Genomic DNA, 16,301 nt, shown 5'->3' with positions numbered 1-16,301 from the left:
TTTTCTCTCTACTCCATTTTAACACCAAGTGGGGTTTCTCATTTACTGCTTCTTCGGAAAATGTTTGTCAGTTGCAGCAGATAAAAGCAGACTCTAAAGTGCAGAGCTGGGACCAGCCAACCCAGAACTATCAGAATTACTGGAATTGCTTCCCCTGTTCTGCTTCACAGGAAGAATCCAAGGAGATGTCTGTCTTGGAATGTGCAGCTATGGCCCTTCGCTGCCAAGCAATCCAGTGCACATCAGTGTAATCTGATGTCAACATTTTTACCAGACTAAGAGATATCTATAGTGGGCGGATGTACCTAGGAGTCAGACAATCTTCCAAAAGGGCCTTTTTGGTATTAATTCCCAATACCTTTCAATTGAACAGAATATTTAATGTGCTCGTGTGAACTGGCATTTGCTTTAATCTGGCACAAGCACAGAAAAGCTAGTTTTCCAGTTTCATACAAGAGATATTAAAGTTTGAACTCTGACCCTTCATGAGAACATTTTCTGTTGCTTTACAATGCAGCTGTAGTCAGAAGTGACTATAAAAACGGCACCTCCTTATTAATCATATCTGCTATATGTGCGTCTGGGTCATGTCTGCCAGCAGCACTGCCAAGCATACGAAGTTTTGCTGCAGATCCACTACAGTTTTGGAAGAATGAGCTGCTGAATTCTATTGTTAGCTCACAGCTTTGTGTATGGGTAAATTCCCATTAGAGAACCTTTATTACTGGTAACAATGTGAGAGGCAGAATGAGACCAGTTTGGTTTGAAGAACCAGGGTTGAATTTGCAATACTGACTGTTAGAGAAATCTCTTGAGTCAGGGTGAGCAAGTTAGATGCAGAAGTGTGTGTGTTGTTCTGAAAGCCACTGACTAACTGCACTTTCACCCACGTCAGTAGGAGAGGGAGACAGCAGTAACAGACCATGCACTCAGGCCCCTCTAGGAGTTACATCACAAGTACTGCAGGGGGTTAAAGAACAAAAGGCTGTTACTGGGACAAGTAGCCCAGAGTGTTTTTCTCTTCTTCACCGAGCATGCATCAGAATGCACTTCACACGAAATGTGGGACAAAAACCTGACTAACTACAGAGGACAAAATCCTTTTTGTTGTGTCTGATATGACAATCTCTACTGAACCATTGAACGGTGGCTGAATTCTCACACAAAGAAGTTTCTATGAATTTAAATGCGGAGTGTATATTTGCCCATAGATTACATGATTTAATTTGTCGACACCCACATTTCTTCACATTCTAAAGGACAAATGTTTCACAGTTAATATTGACAGCCTCTATTTTTAGAAGTAGATTTCATTTTGACCAGTCAAACTTACACAACCACCAGGAGTATATTTCTTTTCTCAGAATCTTTGACTTAGATTTCTCATACAGAAAGGGTCCTTTTTCTTCATCTCACAGACTGCAGTGCCTGGTTAGAACAGTCTAAGTGCTCAGCCTCAAGTTATATTACAAAAGTCATTGAACAAATGTCACCGATTCTTGTCCCATCACTGCTCAGCCATTATGTTCTTGTGTCTTATTGTCCTACTTTAGTAAGACGATCACTTACAGGACCAAAAAGGAGAACAGAACATTGTGAGCACTTAGCATTTGATGCTTCCTACAAGAGTAGGCACAGGGATTTTGATGCCACTGTGCATTGCAGTTATGGATTTTAATATGTTTGACATGATGGAGGAAGGACATTACCATTGGTAAGTAACTGTCTCCAGCTCACATCCTGCTACCCAAGGTAATGCTAGCCTAGGAAGTGCGGCCTGTGAGATTTTGGGACTTCATTTCCCAGCATGCTATGCTCCCTGCTGCTCCTCCTATTTGGTAGATGGCAGGGTAGATTAAGGGAAGATCCATGAGCTCCACCATTTGACACTTTTGGGTCTACCATGAGGTCCGGGGAGAAGGAAGCATTGACAAGGTATGGAGCCAGCTGTGCTATGAGCTCTTTTGCTGGATTCAAGCCCCATTCAGCCTTAAGCCATGCATGGCTGCTGATGGCCGCCTGGAATAAAAGATGGGGAGAAGAAGAAATGGAATTAAGAATGGATCAGGGTAGGAAAGAGTGCAGACATGGGGAAGGAGAGAAGAGGGGATAGAAAGTAAAGGCATGTAAAGAACTGAAGTGGGAGAAGCAAACTAAAGCCAGGACACAACGTTCTCTATCTGTACAGGTTTCAGAGTAGCAGCCGTGTTAGTCTGTATCTGTCAAAAGGAAAGGAGGACTTGTGGCACTTTAGAGACTAACCGATTTATTTGAGCATCAGCTCTAAGGTGCCACAAGTCCTCCTTTTTTGTCTGTATGGTTTATCCATTCACACAGGGTGTGACACTTCCCGTTCAGAAGAGGGGAGCTAGAAAAAAAACGGTGCTGTCCTCGGGGCTCTGGAAAGGTGCCACGTGTCCCTGTGCCCTGCAATGTTTGGGCACCTCTGCATAGTATAATTAAGGTAATTTCCCCTTCCATTAACACCACCTCCCCTGTTAATTACAACTCCTTGGACGTTTGCAATGTGAGCTGTTCCCTTACATCATGTGTGGTTACTTTGTTCTTGTGAGCTGCTCTCATGCGTGTGGCATTGACTTCACTAAGAAAAGAACAAGGAAGGATTTTCCCTCCCCAACAAATAAGTACGTGTTTTTTCTGGTCAAGAAAACCAGGAAAAAAAAAAAGCAAGCAAGATTTTAGGTCCAGAAACCTTGATGCTGTATCTTTAATATCACACCTTTTAGACCAGCGGTTCTCAAACTTTTTGTATTGGTGACCCTTTTCACACAGCAAGCCTCTAAGTGTGAGCATCCCCCATAAAATAAAAATGGGGGAGAATTTAATTTTAATGGGGGCTCAGGGCTGTCAGCCCCATGGAGCCGACAGCTTGCAAGCCCCATGTAGCCACGTTGTGACCTCCCTGAGGGGTCATGACCCCCAGTTTGAGAACCCCAGGTTTAGGCACTGGCCAGACTACCATGTTACGGGATTTTGAGTTCATTGAAAGGAGGTTTGTATGAGAAACTAAGGAGAGCATATATAGTATACGTAGGAATTAGGGCTGTCAAGCCATTAAAAAAATTAATCAAGATTAATCGTGTGATTAATCGCACCGTTAAACAATAGAATATCATTGATTTCAATATTTTTGGGTGTTTCCTACATTTTCAAATATATTGATTTCAATTACAACACAGAATACAAAATGTACAGTGCTCACGTTAGATTTAAAATTACAAATATTTGTACTGTAAAGACAAATAGTATTTCTCAATTCCCCCATTACAAGTACTGTAGTGCAATCTCTATCATGAAAGTTGAATTTACAAATATAGAATTATGTACAAAAAAACCTGCATTCAAAAATAAAACAGGCATTCACATAGCACTGTTGTAGCCAGCATGGCAAGATATTAACGTGCCAGATATGCTAAAGATTCATATGTCCCTTCATGCTTCAATCACCATTCCAAAGGACATGCTTCCATGACGTTGACTGGTTATGTTCGATAACTATCCAAAACAGTGCGGACTGACGCATGTTCATTATCATCATCTGAGTCAGATGCCACCAGCAGAAGGTTGATTTTCTTTGTTGGTGGTTTGGGTTCTGTAGTTTCCACATCAGAGTGTTGCTCCTTTAAGACTTCTGAAAGCATGCTCCATACCTTGTCCCTCTCAGATTTTGGACAGCACTTCAGATTCTTAAACCTTGGGTCGAGTGCTGTATCTACCTTTAGAAATCTCACATTGGTACCTTCTTTGCATTTTGTCAAATCTGCAGTTAAAGTGTTCTTAAAAATGAACAACATATGCTGGGTCATCATCCGAGACTGCTAGAACATGAAATGTATGGCAGAACTCGGGTAAAACAGAGAAGGGGACATACAGTTCTCCCCCAAGGAGTTCAGTCACAAATTTAACTAACATTTTTTTTTTTTAAACGAGCATCATCAGCATGGAAGAACGTCTTCCGGAATGGTGGCCGAAGCATGAAGATGCATACAAATGTTTAGCATATCTGGCATGTAAATACTTTGCAATACTGGCTACAAAAGTACCATGAGAACAGCTATTCTCACTTTCAGGTGACATTGTAAATAAGCAGCGGGCAGCATTATCTCCTGTAAATGTAAACAAACTTGCTTGTCTTAGCAATTGGCTTAACAAGAAGTAGGACTGAGTGGTCTTTTAGGCTCTAAAGTTTTACATTGTTTTGTTTGAGTGCAGTTATGTAACAAAAAATTTACATTTGTAATTTGCTCTTTCATGATAAAGAGATTGCACGAATAATACTCTTTTGTTTATCATTTTTACAGTGCAAATATTTGTAAAGTGAACACTATGCACTTTGTATTCCTTGTTGTAATCGAAATCAATAGATATGAAATGTAGAAAAACATCCAAAATATTTAATTTCAATTGGTATTCTATTATTTAACAGTGCGATTAAAACAACGATGAATCACAATTTTTTTGAGTTAATCTCATGAGTTAACTGCCCTAACAGGAATCCTTTTGATAAAATCGACTGCTTCAGAAGAGTTTCCTAGAAGAGCACATAGAGCAAATGTCACTGATTTCTCCAGAAGGACACTGATTTCAAACTTAAGAACAGTCTCTTCATACAACACACTGTTTCTATGACAGCTGTGCTTGTTTAAGTTCACAGCATTGCTCAGTTAAAATACATGGACTGTCTCCTTAATATTGACCTCATATGCAACACGGGACACTCCCATATTTTCAGGTGTTCGTTTCACAGGCCGTGAAACTAAACTAAGAGGGTGGTAGAATCATAGCAGAAGGCATTAAGAAAAAAGACTAATTGCTCAACTAATGGAGACTTCTAGCTTAAGCCAGAACAGTGACACGTATATCCCATGTGCCCTTTGGGTGCACTCATCCCCCTCCCCCACCCCTTGACATGTAGACACGAGCTCTTTTTCAATCTATGTGAAGCAAAGACAATAAAGAAGATGGGGATATGTGAGCACACAAAAAATTCTCTGAAATTCTCGCAGATTTCTAGACAAGCAATTTCCAAGAGGAGCAACATACTAACCTTCAGGGAACCATAAGAATCAATTAAAAAAAAAAGAGAATACCAGAGCAATATTCTTTCTGTGAACACTGCTGTGCCATTGACAATGTATGCAGCATGAATTGAGGTGACCATGTCCTTGAAAATAGGGTACCAAGACAGTCTGTTTGCTAAAGAAAGCTAAATATTGCAAAACAGAATAAGTAAAATACCAGACATTACTGCAAAGCCATGGGCAAGACATCCGGACACCAACTAAAATTACTTCGAGCAGTGAGTTAGGCAGTTTCTACTTTCTAACCTAACCCTGAGAATCCCTCAGTGACCCTGTGTCAAGACAATTGCAATCCCTGGTAGATTCAGCATCTCATCTGGTGGCAGAGTACTATTTAAAGCTCTTAATTAGGAAGACAGTGATTCAAGAGAATTAAGCAACCAGCCTGCTCTGGAAATCATTAAGGCTCTGTGCACACTGACAGGGAAACTGTGTTAGCACCTCTAACAAACCATATTTGAATACTTCTTTTGCTAACCTATTTCCCTGACTTGTGCAGCTGACAGGGCTTTACAAAGGCAAGAGAGAGTCTTCATAAACCAGAGACTGGGGCCTTGTCTACACTGGGAAAAGTAGGATCCATAATTCCCCATGGATGCTTTTGAAAAGCCCAACCTATAGCACAGTAAAATTCCTAAACACCTTCCCCAGTATGAATTCAAGAGCTGTCTGCCCAAAAGAAGCTAGGAATGGAGGAGTGGCGCCCAGCATGCCAGAGAGGAAACATCATTTTGCAGGAGAACATGTTAAAACGGCTACAGACTTAAATAAAAAGGAAGACAAAGGATGACTGAATGGGCACTTTTGCACACCAATGACTATTACCTACAGTGAGGCAGAGCCACACAGTGACATGTTTGAGTAGCGCTAATAACCTTTTATTGCTCGTAAGCCGAACCAAGTGAAGCAGAAAGGAAGAAAGACTTAATGCCAGTTTTTTATAAATATTTCATTTGTGATGCCATCTTTGCGAGGTGACCTTTGCTTATCAGGTTTCAGTCTCACTCAGCAGTAATCACTACTAGAGTAAAGTTCACACAGCAACAGCAATCAAGATGTACTAAAATATCCTTTTCAATCCATCTGCTCTTGTTCCTTTATGTTCCTCTTGTTCCTCTTTTCACCCTTGCAGATCTGACTTCCCTCTTAATCCATGCTTAAGCCTCCTACAGTTGATTCCACTCCAGGCCAACACAACATTCCTGAAGCCCTTATATTAAAATTAAGATCTTACAAGGAAAAAAGTGAAGCTTGTATAAGTAAAGCCAAGCAAAGGAGAGCAGCACCTACCCTAAAGATGCAGTTCAGATTGTGTTTTACCTTTCCCCCACCCAGCATCTGTCTTGTTTAGACTGCAGGCTCTTTGGGACAGGGACCATCTACTACTCTGTTTGTACTGCACCTTGCACAGCTGGATGCCATTCTTCATTGGCCTGTAGGTAGTACAGCAATAATAATAATAGCAGTAATTGCCCATGTCATAGGAAAGTGCATTTATTAACGACACTGAAAAACCAGATCACCTATAAACTTAAGTTCCTATGCACGTTATTTCTTTGGAAGTGGCTGGAGATTTATGGTATCTATGACATCTTTAAGGAGAAGCAGTGGTTGGCATCTCCCTCTAATCATATGACAGGGATTCCAAGAGATTTCTTTTAATATTTGTGTTCCGGTAGTGCCTACAGGTCCAAGCTGATGCCAGGGCCCCACTATTCTACAAACATACTAAAATGACAGTCCCTGCCCCCAGCAGCTTACAATTTAAATGAAAAAAGAAAAGGTGGGTGGGGACATGGAGGGGGAGTGACCTGGCCATGGTCACCCACCAGGTCAGTGGCAGAGCTGGGAAAAGAACCCAAGGTCTCTTGAATCCCAATCCAGTGCCTTAGCCACTAAATTGTTTTGACATGCCCCAATTAATACTGCTTCAATAATGGAAAAGCAAGTTTACAATGAATGGTTAAGCAAGATGCCCCAGAAGCCTGGCAATAAGTTGCCAGCGGAATAAAACAACTCTTTCACATGCTAACTCCTCTGCCAGGTTCAATTACTAACATAAATTGACTGCAGAAAAGATTTCTCATTCATATTTTGAAACTGCTTCACTCCCATGCATATAGCTCCTGGTAATTTCACTATAAATGTGCTTGACCTTTTGTAGTGGTCACATCACATGAGGACAGTGAGCGCTAATGGCTTTGTTCACGTTATATAAAACAAAACATACTGGTATGAGAGCAGTCTTGTGACTATCGCTCTCACTCCCTTTCCATACACTAACCTTGTTTTCATTAGGGCTATGTCTGCAGAGGGCAAAAAATGAGGTGCCCACAAGGGACTCAAAATAGATTAGCAGTGAAACCAAGATCCCTTAATTAAGTTAGCAGCATGCAAGTAAAAATGAGGATACTTGTTCCCTAAACCAGATTAAAATGCAGCTTGATTGACTCGATGACTACTTTCCACTTGTTTCATCCATCAAAGTGATTACACTCCAGCATGTGACTGCAGTGTCTGTGTAGATGTTTTCACGGAAGCCTGGGTCTTTCGGTAATGCTGATGACTGCAACATCATGTGAGGATTTGCAACTGAGGAGCGACTCCCACATGGGCCATGGAATCTGTTAGGCAGGGAAAGGAAGCAGAAGGTCGCTTTCTTTTGTCTCTTTTACAGGAAGTCAAGTCACGTTGGCTTGGAATAAGTTCAGGAGTTGAGCTAAGGACTGGGTAGTTGTTACTAATTTGAAAGAGTTCCAGGCTAGAAAGATAGGGAGACCAAAAAAGAAAAGTAACTGACGAATTACACAACAGGTTATACAATTACCAATTTTTGTAGAGCTACATGTTTTAGACGATTAGTACAGACTAGAATATAAATCCATTCAAATTTCTCCCAGTTTAGACAACACATGTTGTAACAGATGCTGGTTTAGTAGTTTGTCCCACAAAACTAAAAATGCAGAAATAGTCATATTGATCTGACCTATAAACTAGTAGTTTTAGAGATTTGCTTTTATAATACACTGTGCCTTAGACTTCAGCAATTTATCTGTATATACAGAAGTGCATGTCGCAAATGGAGACGTTTCATACAGCACTAGATATAGAACAGCTGCCAGCAGCAGCATGATAAAAAGGCCAGCAGGATGTTATCCTGGAAACAAACAGACCTCATTCCCCCTCCCACCCCCAATTTCCTCCCCCGCACAACCTAACCTGAAAGCACTTAATAGGATGCTCTAGATTAGCACTATTTCCTTATTTCCCAGCATTGCATCTAACTCAGGTGAATGCTCAGTTTCAGGTAGAAAGAGAAAAAAGGTGGGGGAGGGGAAGAGAGCGAGAGAGAAGATAAAGGAATAACTAGAGTGACTAAAGCAGGGTAGATTGAAATCAAATTATTTAAATCAGTTTTCTGTTTACCGATTTAAATAAAAAAATCAATCTAGTTCTGCATTTGTACTTTTAATTCTCCTAAATAAAGACTCATTCCCATTGGTCAGTACCATTAAAAAAAATTGTTAGTCTCTAAGGTGCCACAAGCCCTCCTTTTCTTTTTGCAAATACAGACTAACACAGTTGCTACTCTGAAACCTGTCATTAAAACATGTTTTTATTTGCAACCAGCTAAATTTGGTATTTTTTGCTGACACCGCCTATACACATTTATTTATGCAATTATATGCCTGGAATAAATTGATGCATTTATCAATTATATGCCTGGAATAGGTCACCAGGACCATGGTATTCACCCAAGAGTTCTGAAAGAACTCAAACATGAAATTGTAGAACTATTAGCTGTGGTACGTAACCTATCACTTAAATCACCATCTATACCAGATGACTGGAGGGTAGCTAATGTGATGCTAATTTTTTTCAAAAAGGTTCCAGAGGCGATCCTGGTAATTACAGGCCAGTGAGCCTAACTTCAGTACCAGGCAAACTGGTTGGAACTATAGTAAAGAACAGAATCATCAGACACAGATGAACAAGATTTGTTGGGGGAAGAGTCAACACAGCTTTTAAAAAAGGAAATCATACCTCACCAGTCTATTAGAATTCTTTGAGGAGGGTCAACAAATATGTGGACAAAGATGATTCAGTGGATAGAGTGTACTTGGACTGTCAGAAAGCCTTGACTAGGTCCCTCACCAAAGGCTATTAAGGAAACTATGTAGTCATGGGATAAGAGGGAAGGTCCTCTCACAGATCAGTATCTCGTTAAAAGACAGGAAACGAGAGGTAGCAATAAATGGTCAGTTTCAGAATGGAGAGATGTAAATAGCAGCGTCCCCTCGGAATCTGTACTGGGATCAGTTTTGTTAAACATTCATAAATGATCTGCAAAAAGGGATGAAGAGAGAGGTGGGAAAGTTTGCAGATGATACAAAATTACTCGAGATTCCAGTCTGCTTTGGACTTAACTAAGAGTTACAAAGGAATCTCACAAAACTAGATGACTGAATTCCATCTGCCATTTTACTGCAAAGTAATGTATACTGGAAAACAATCCCAACTCTACATACAAAATAATGGGCTTTAAATTAGCTGTTATTAGTCAAGAAAGATCTTGGAGTCATCATGGATAGTTCTCTGAAAACATCCGCTCAATATTCAGCAGCAAACAAAAAAGCTAACGTTGTTAGGAATCAGGTAGGAAAGGGATAGATAAAACAGAAAATATCATAGTACCACTATATAAATCAATGTTATGGCCACACCTTGAATACTGCGTGCAGTTCTTGTTGCCCCATCTCAAAAAAGATTTTAGAAATGGAAAAGGTACAGAGAAGGGCAACAAAAATGATTAAGGGTATGGAAGAGCTTCCATACGAGGACGTCTCAGCAGGAAGAGACAACTAAGGGGGAATATGATAGATATCTGTAAAATCTTGACTGGTGTGAAGACAGCAAATAAGGAAGTGTTATTTACCCCTTCATAACACACCAGAATCAGAGGTTACCCAATGAAATTAATAGGCAGCAGGTTTAAAACAAACAAAAAAATATTTCCATCGCACAACACACAGTCAACCTGTGGAACTCATTGCCAGGGGATGTTGTGAAGGCCAAAACTATATCTGGATTCAAAAAAGAATTAGGTAAGTTCATGGAGAATAGGCCCACCAATGACTTAACTAAGATGGTCAGGGATGCAAACCCATGCTCTGTCTCTCTAAGCCTCTAACTGCCAGATGCTGGGACAGGTGATAGATCACTTGACTACTGCCCTGTTCTTTCTGTTCATTCCTTTTGAAGCATCTGGCATTAGCCACTGCCAGGAGACTGGGTACTGGGCTAGATGGACCATTGGTCTGACCCAGCATGGCTATTCTTATGTAGCTTAATACATTTATTCAGATTCTTAATTTTTACATTATGTTAGTAAATAGTAAATGATGCATTTCTTATTTCATAGATTATTTTACTTGGGATTTGTGTCAAGTTGCATTTGGATGGAAATTGGAATTCCATTAAAATGTACAAAAGCAGGCCTTTTAAAATTGTATTAATTAGTTAAAGAAATCTATTTTAAGTGTGCAGAATATATAAAAAGTTTATCAAAACATGTCTTGTATTTAAAGAAAAGAAATATTAACTGTAGTAAGTGAACTGAAGATTGTTTCTGTTCCCCATGGGGTCAGATTTTCAAAGGTATTTAAGCGCCTAAAGCTGCAGATAGAGGCCTAGTGGGATTTTTAAAAGCGCTTAAGTATAGGTACTTTATAAAACCCACTAGGTCCCTATTCTGCATCTTCAAGTGCCTTTGAAAATCTGGCCCCAATGTCCTTCAAGATCTTAGAATTAGTAGACCTCTTCCTCTCACCCCTGATTTTAATTCCTAGATTTGAAGAGGGAAAACGAGCTCTCCTGCTTCAAGTCCCACTCGGTTTCTTAACTTTGAATGAATTAGTCCAAGTGAAGGAAGTATTCTCTCCACACCCATTAGCTGAATGCAGCCAAAAGTAATTAAGATAAAAGCTTTTCTGCACTTCAGAAACTCAAAGTACTTAAGTTTGAAAAAATGTTAATACCAGCGTTCACTCCATTTTAACAACTGAAGCTATAGATGCTTAATGCAGTATGTGACATTGTGACATTATTTACAATGCTTGAGTTGACCTCAAAAGTTAATGATGCCCCCCAAGCACATATTCTGTATAGAGGAGCAGCACACTAACTTATTTTAGCAGAAAAAAGAAAAGGAGGACTTGTGGCACCTTAGAGACTAACAAATTTATTTGAGGATAAGCTTTTGTGAGCTACAGCTCACTTCGATGAAGCTCATGAAAGCTCATGCTCAAATAAATCGGTTCGTCTCTAAGGTGCTACAAGTCCTCCTGTTCTTTTTGCGGATACAGACTAACACGGCTGCTACCCTGAAACCTGCTGTTTTAGGAGGGCTCACTGATGCAGCACATTTACATTATTTTGTTGAAGTAAATTTAGGCCTTAACAGCGCTGTCATAATTTCAAATAGAGTTTTAAACAGGTTTACTTTTTTTTTTATTCTCATTTAAATAAAAATCTGATTCAAATAAAACTCACGGATTGATTTAAACAGATTTTTATCCACCTTGAACCAAAACACTTCAAGCCTCCTACACCTTTTCTGGGAAACCTGTATCTCTCAAATATACATACTCACGTGACAACCACTGTAGAAAATCTAGGCATCCAGTCTAGGCATCTGTAAGTGTCACGGCAACCAATGTGTCTAGCCCTTGGTAAGAAACAGTGACGCATGACCTCATGTCAGCGTCACAACCCAGTGCCACAGTACGGTTTCTAGTGAAGACTCAGTGTTAAACTACCAGAAAAAGGACTGCCCTCTGCCTTGGAAAGGTGAGCCTTTCAGTACAAATAAGACTGATCAGCTGCAAATGAGTTAATTAATACAAGCTTGTCTAAACATGGAGTTGTTTCAGATTCACTGTTTCTGATTAACCCCATGTGTAAACATTTATTCCACAATCAATCTATTTCACTTTAAATTCACATGCTACCTTAGTAAGAAACAATTTTCAAATTTAGCTAAGCCCTTGGACTCTGCCTACCCATCCTTAAATCTGCTGAAAATAATTATGTCCCACTGCCTCAACTCCAAAGAAAGTTTACATAAGAACAGACTGATGTAGATTGAAATGTGTTCCAAAAATTTAAAATAGCTCTCTTAAGAAGTTACTACAAACCCACCAAATGTAGATCCTACTTTGCCTAGCAAGTGACTGGCTTGAGGCAAAACAATTAATTCTGCATATTTGTGTTGCAATCATTTCCAGTTTAAGTAAAACCTACCACAATGGTCCAATTCCAAGGCTGCAGGCTCACATTTATAGCATTGTTACCTTGATCTAGTTTGCAGGGAGTATGGTTCACATAATGATCAATGCCCCCAGTTTCAAAAACAGACACTTTAGACTGGTACAAGTGTAGGGTAACCACCCAGTGCACACAGAATCCTGTGCTTATCTAGGGATTTTCCCAGATGAGTGCACATTTGGATGTACTACTAGAAGGTTTTTCAGTTTGAATTTTAACCAGGCCTCCTACGCAAGATGCATTTTTGTAAACTATTTATATATAATTGAACTTCTCTACATCTCTGGAGGTGGATGTCAGAATCTTATTAGGTTACAAATGTGAATGTAAAATGCAAGGAAAATCTGGTTAAAAAAGCCTTAAGCAAGTTAGCTTTTCTTTTGATCTTTGCCCTGCCTGTTAGGAATAAGGAAGGAAGTTCCAATTTTCATGTATTCAATATTGTGTTGATTAAGGAAGCTTATTTCTTTATAAAATGCCTCTGCTGTTTGAGCAAAATATGCAAATCATGATAAAGGCATGATACCTGCCCCTTTGTTGGCTTGAAGAGATCAGGCGCATTTCAGGACACCACAGTGGAAGATGTATTTTCAGAAATTGTAAATAATGAATGAATGGCTAAAAAAAGATACTGAAAAATGTACAGAATACATCTTATACAAAGGATGATCAGTATTTAAAGATGGGCAACCTACAATCACCAATCCACATTCATTCACTTCGTATTAGAAAACTTTGAGTGTATTTGTAATTTACTTTTTCTGTCGTGTTCCATCCTCTCTCAAGGGTTTCAGTGCCTCTATCATTCATTCTAAGACAGGGAAATGACTGATCATGCTGTTTCTACTCATCCCTGTTCCGCACTTGGAACGCCAATTCTTTAGATTTCACAATAAACCTGATTCGAAGTTGGAGAGTCACTTCTTTGTACTGTGGTTTATAGATTGCCCCATCAGGGCAGTGGTTTATATTTTGAAGTCTGGCAATTGTCCTGAGAGAAATGTAAGCTTTATTCAAGTATAAATACAAACATATTGGTCTTTTTTTTTTTTTTTTTTTTTTTTTTTAAAAAACCACTAATTCTAGCAACTAAGCCCAGCCAAAAAAAAAAAAAAAAAGCGTGCACTTCAAGGTGTAGAAATCAATTATTAGGGGACAACCTTATGCGAAATCACACCCAGGAATATTCTGAATGGCATATTTACATGAGCCAGGAATACCAATCCCATTAGAATTCTGTGCTTTGTGCCACAGAGAATGCTGTATGCTAGCATGCTTACAGTGTTAATGACAGAGTCCGAGCAAGAGAAGTGCTTGTGTTTTCACGTTGGTTGGTTTGCTAATGGAAGACAAGGATGTTTTTAGGTTTCACTAATAGGAGTCAGAGTTCTGGTATGTAGAGCACTTTAAACTTAGTGCCACCTTCCAAAGACACCTAGGACAGGGACTCAAATTCTTCCACAGTGTGGACCGCATGTACTACAGAGCACTGGCTTACACCACCTGCCTTTCCCGTCATAATTACACGATGGCCTGTGGAACACAGAACTACGGAAACTGCCATACACAGCAAGCTAGTGGCTTATCAAATAAAAATTATCAGTACCAGATGTTTCAGTGCTTCAGAAGTAGAAGGGAAGAAAGATTTATAACCTGCTTTTGCGGCGCGGGGCGGGAAGGTTTCTTACTGATCCTTGTAATTTAATATTGGTTTAAGAGCTGACACACAAGAGTGTATTTATCCTTTCTGAAATCTCTTTTCCTTTTTCCAAAGGGACTGCATATGTTCTTTTCATCAGATCTTTTTCTGAATCTACTATGCCATGGATGGGCAAACTTCTTGGCCTGAAGGCCACATTTGGGTGGGTAAATTATATGCAGGGCCATGAATGTAGGGCTGGGGCAGGGGCTTGGGTATGGGAGGGAGTGCAGGGTGCAGGAGGGGGCTCAGGGCAGGGGGTTGGGGTGTGGCCTGGCGCCGCTTACCTCGAGCAGCTCCGGGGTGGCAGAGGTGCACAGCAGGGCTAAGGCAGGTTCCCTACCTGCCCTGATCCTGTACTGCTCCCGGAAGTGGCCAGCATGTCTGGCAGTGGCTCCTTGGGGTGGGGCAAGCGGCTCTGCCGCACGCTGCCCTCACCTGTGGGTACCACGCCTGAAGCTCCCATTGACCGCAGTTGCCCGTTCCCAGCCAATGGGAACTGCAGGGGGGGGGGGCGGTGCCTGCAGGTGAGGGCAGTGCATTGAGCCCTCTGCCCCCACCCCCCCAGGGGCCACAGGGACGTGGTGCTGGCCACTTCCGGGAGTGGCATGGGGCCAGGGCAGGCAGGGAGCCTGCCTTAGCCCCACTGCACCATAGGGCTGGCAATCCCACAGGCCGGATTGAAAGCCCTGATGAGCCAGATCCGGCCTGTGGGCCATAGTTTGCCCTCCCCTGTACTATGCTCTTGGCTTCAGTGACAGCCAGGGGCAGCAAGTTCTTCAGGTGAAGTGCGTGGTGTAGAAAAGGAGTTCCTTTCATTCGTTTTAAGTTTGTGGTCATTCAGCATTCTTGAACATCTCCTTGTTTGTGAATTTGTGGGAGAGGATAATTAGGAGCCCCTATTTGCACTTTCTACGTTTCTTCATTTTGTATACCTATCGTGTACTACCCCCACCGAATCCCAGTCTTCTCTTTTCATATGGAGCTTTCCCATGCCTCTAATCATTCTTCTTATTCAACCCTAAGGCTCTTCTGTATTCTTTTTGAGGCAGGGAGATCAGATACCCACACAGTATTTCAGGCAAGGACACACTACTACTTATATTTATGCTTTCTGGCATGTACTGCAATGTCTGGGAATTTGGCAAGATCTAAAAAAGCTATTTCAGTGTGCACTGCTCATCCTGCTCAACTTCTTACTGCAACCTAATGAATTCTAAAGATTTCTACAAGAATTTAGCCAGCCTGTGGCCAATAAGAGATTTTGTGCAATATGGATCTTTTGCAATTCAGCAGGCATAACCACAAAGGTAACTTGACAGAAAGGAGATAAGAGACAGCTTGGTCATAAAGGCTCAGAAGTGCCACATCCGGGGTGCTATGGATGTGAAGGGAGATAAGAGGAAAGCAGATACCCTGCAATATAAAATATGAGCCAAATAAATTTAGACACAGGCCCACAATGTACATTATGTGCCACAAGCAAGAGCAGGGCGCCAGTGAGCTGCCTCCCTTTCCTGTTGCAGGAGGAGGAAAATAGCTGATCCATGCAGTTTACATGTGAGGCAGAACCACTCAGCAGTAACCTGCTCTGCTTGTTAAGAATAGTCCTTTCAAGACCTCTTTTGAAGAGAGCTGTGTATGGGGCACAGACCAATTCAGCGAAGCCTTGTCCTATAGGTCTAATGATATGGTCAGTTTAAGGTTCAGTTCTGTTTGAACTATCAGAGTTGTTAATGCTGAGCAGTACTACAGACCAGAAACCATTCCTATCAGACAGAGCTGTATGCCATGGAATGGCATGCCAATTTTAGTTACATAGTTTTTAAGAAAAGGGCTCAAAATGGCCAGTGTGCACATACCTTTCCTCACTGTTCCTGGATTATTCCTGAAAGAAAAAACATTGGACATTAGTTCTGCGTGATCATTTCAAGATAACACTTGTTAGCATCTAGTGCGCACTTACACCCTTCACAATGGAACTCAGAATGTTGCAAAATGTTGCAGTCTGCAACATCAGATACTGGAAGTCCCTGAGGTTATAGAAGCCTAATGGTATCTGATGACACAAACTAAAACTTCCATGAAGAAGGGTCACTTCAGTTGTACAGCATTCAGTAAATCACTTTCTAGCCAGGGGCTGAAAGTCAAAATGATAGAAGTGATGACCAAAG

The 16,301-nt window shown here is 40.8% G+C and overlaps 1 protein-coding gene across 11 annotated transcripts in view; it reads right to left on the bottom strand.

Annotated features, from left to right (window-relative positions):
- GNG7 (G protein subunit gamma 7) overlaps positions 1–16,301 on the bottom strand; it is a 128,326-nt gene that overhangs the window by 36,571 nt on the left and 75,454 nt on the right. For 9 of the 11 annotated variants that reach the window (XM_073324379.1, XM_073324375.1, XM_073324383.1 and 6 more), the window contains one exon: positions 15,990–16,015. The exons of the other annotated variants lie outside the window; for them this stretch is intronic. The gene's annotated coding sequence lies outside the window, so the exon portion shown is untranslated. The remainder of the gene's footprint in view (positions 1–15,989; positions 16,016–16,301) is intronic. 11 annotated transcript variants of the gene reach the window in all.

The sequence above is a fragment of the Lepidochelys kempii genome, chromosome 25 (genome assembly GCF_965140265.1).
Source record: "Lepidochelys kempii isolate rLepKem1 chromosome 25, rLepKem1.hap2, whole genome shotgun sequence".
Lineage (NCBI taxonomy): Eukaryota > Metazoa > Chordata > Testudines > Cheloniidae > Lepidochelys > Lepidochelys kempii.
Note: the sequence above shows the minus strand (reverse complement) of the source record. Positions and strands in the feature narration are given on the sequence as shown.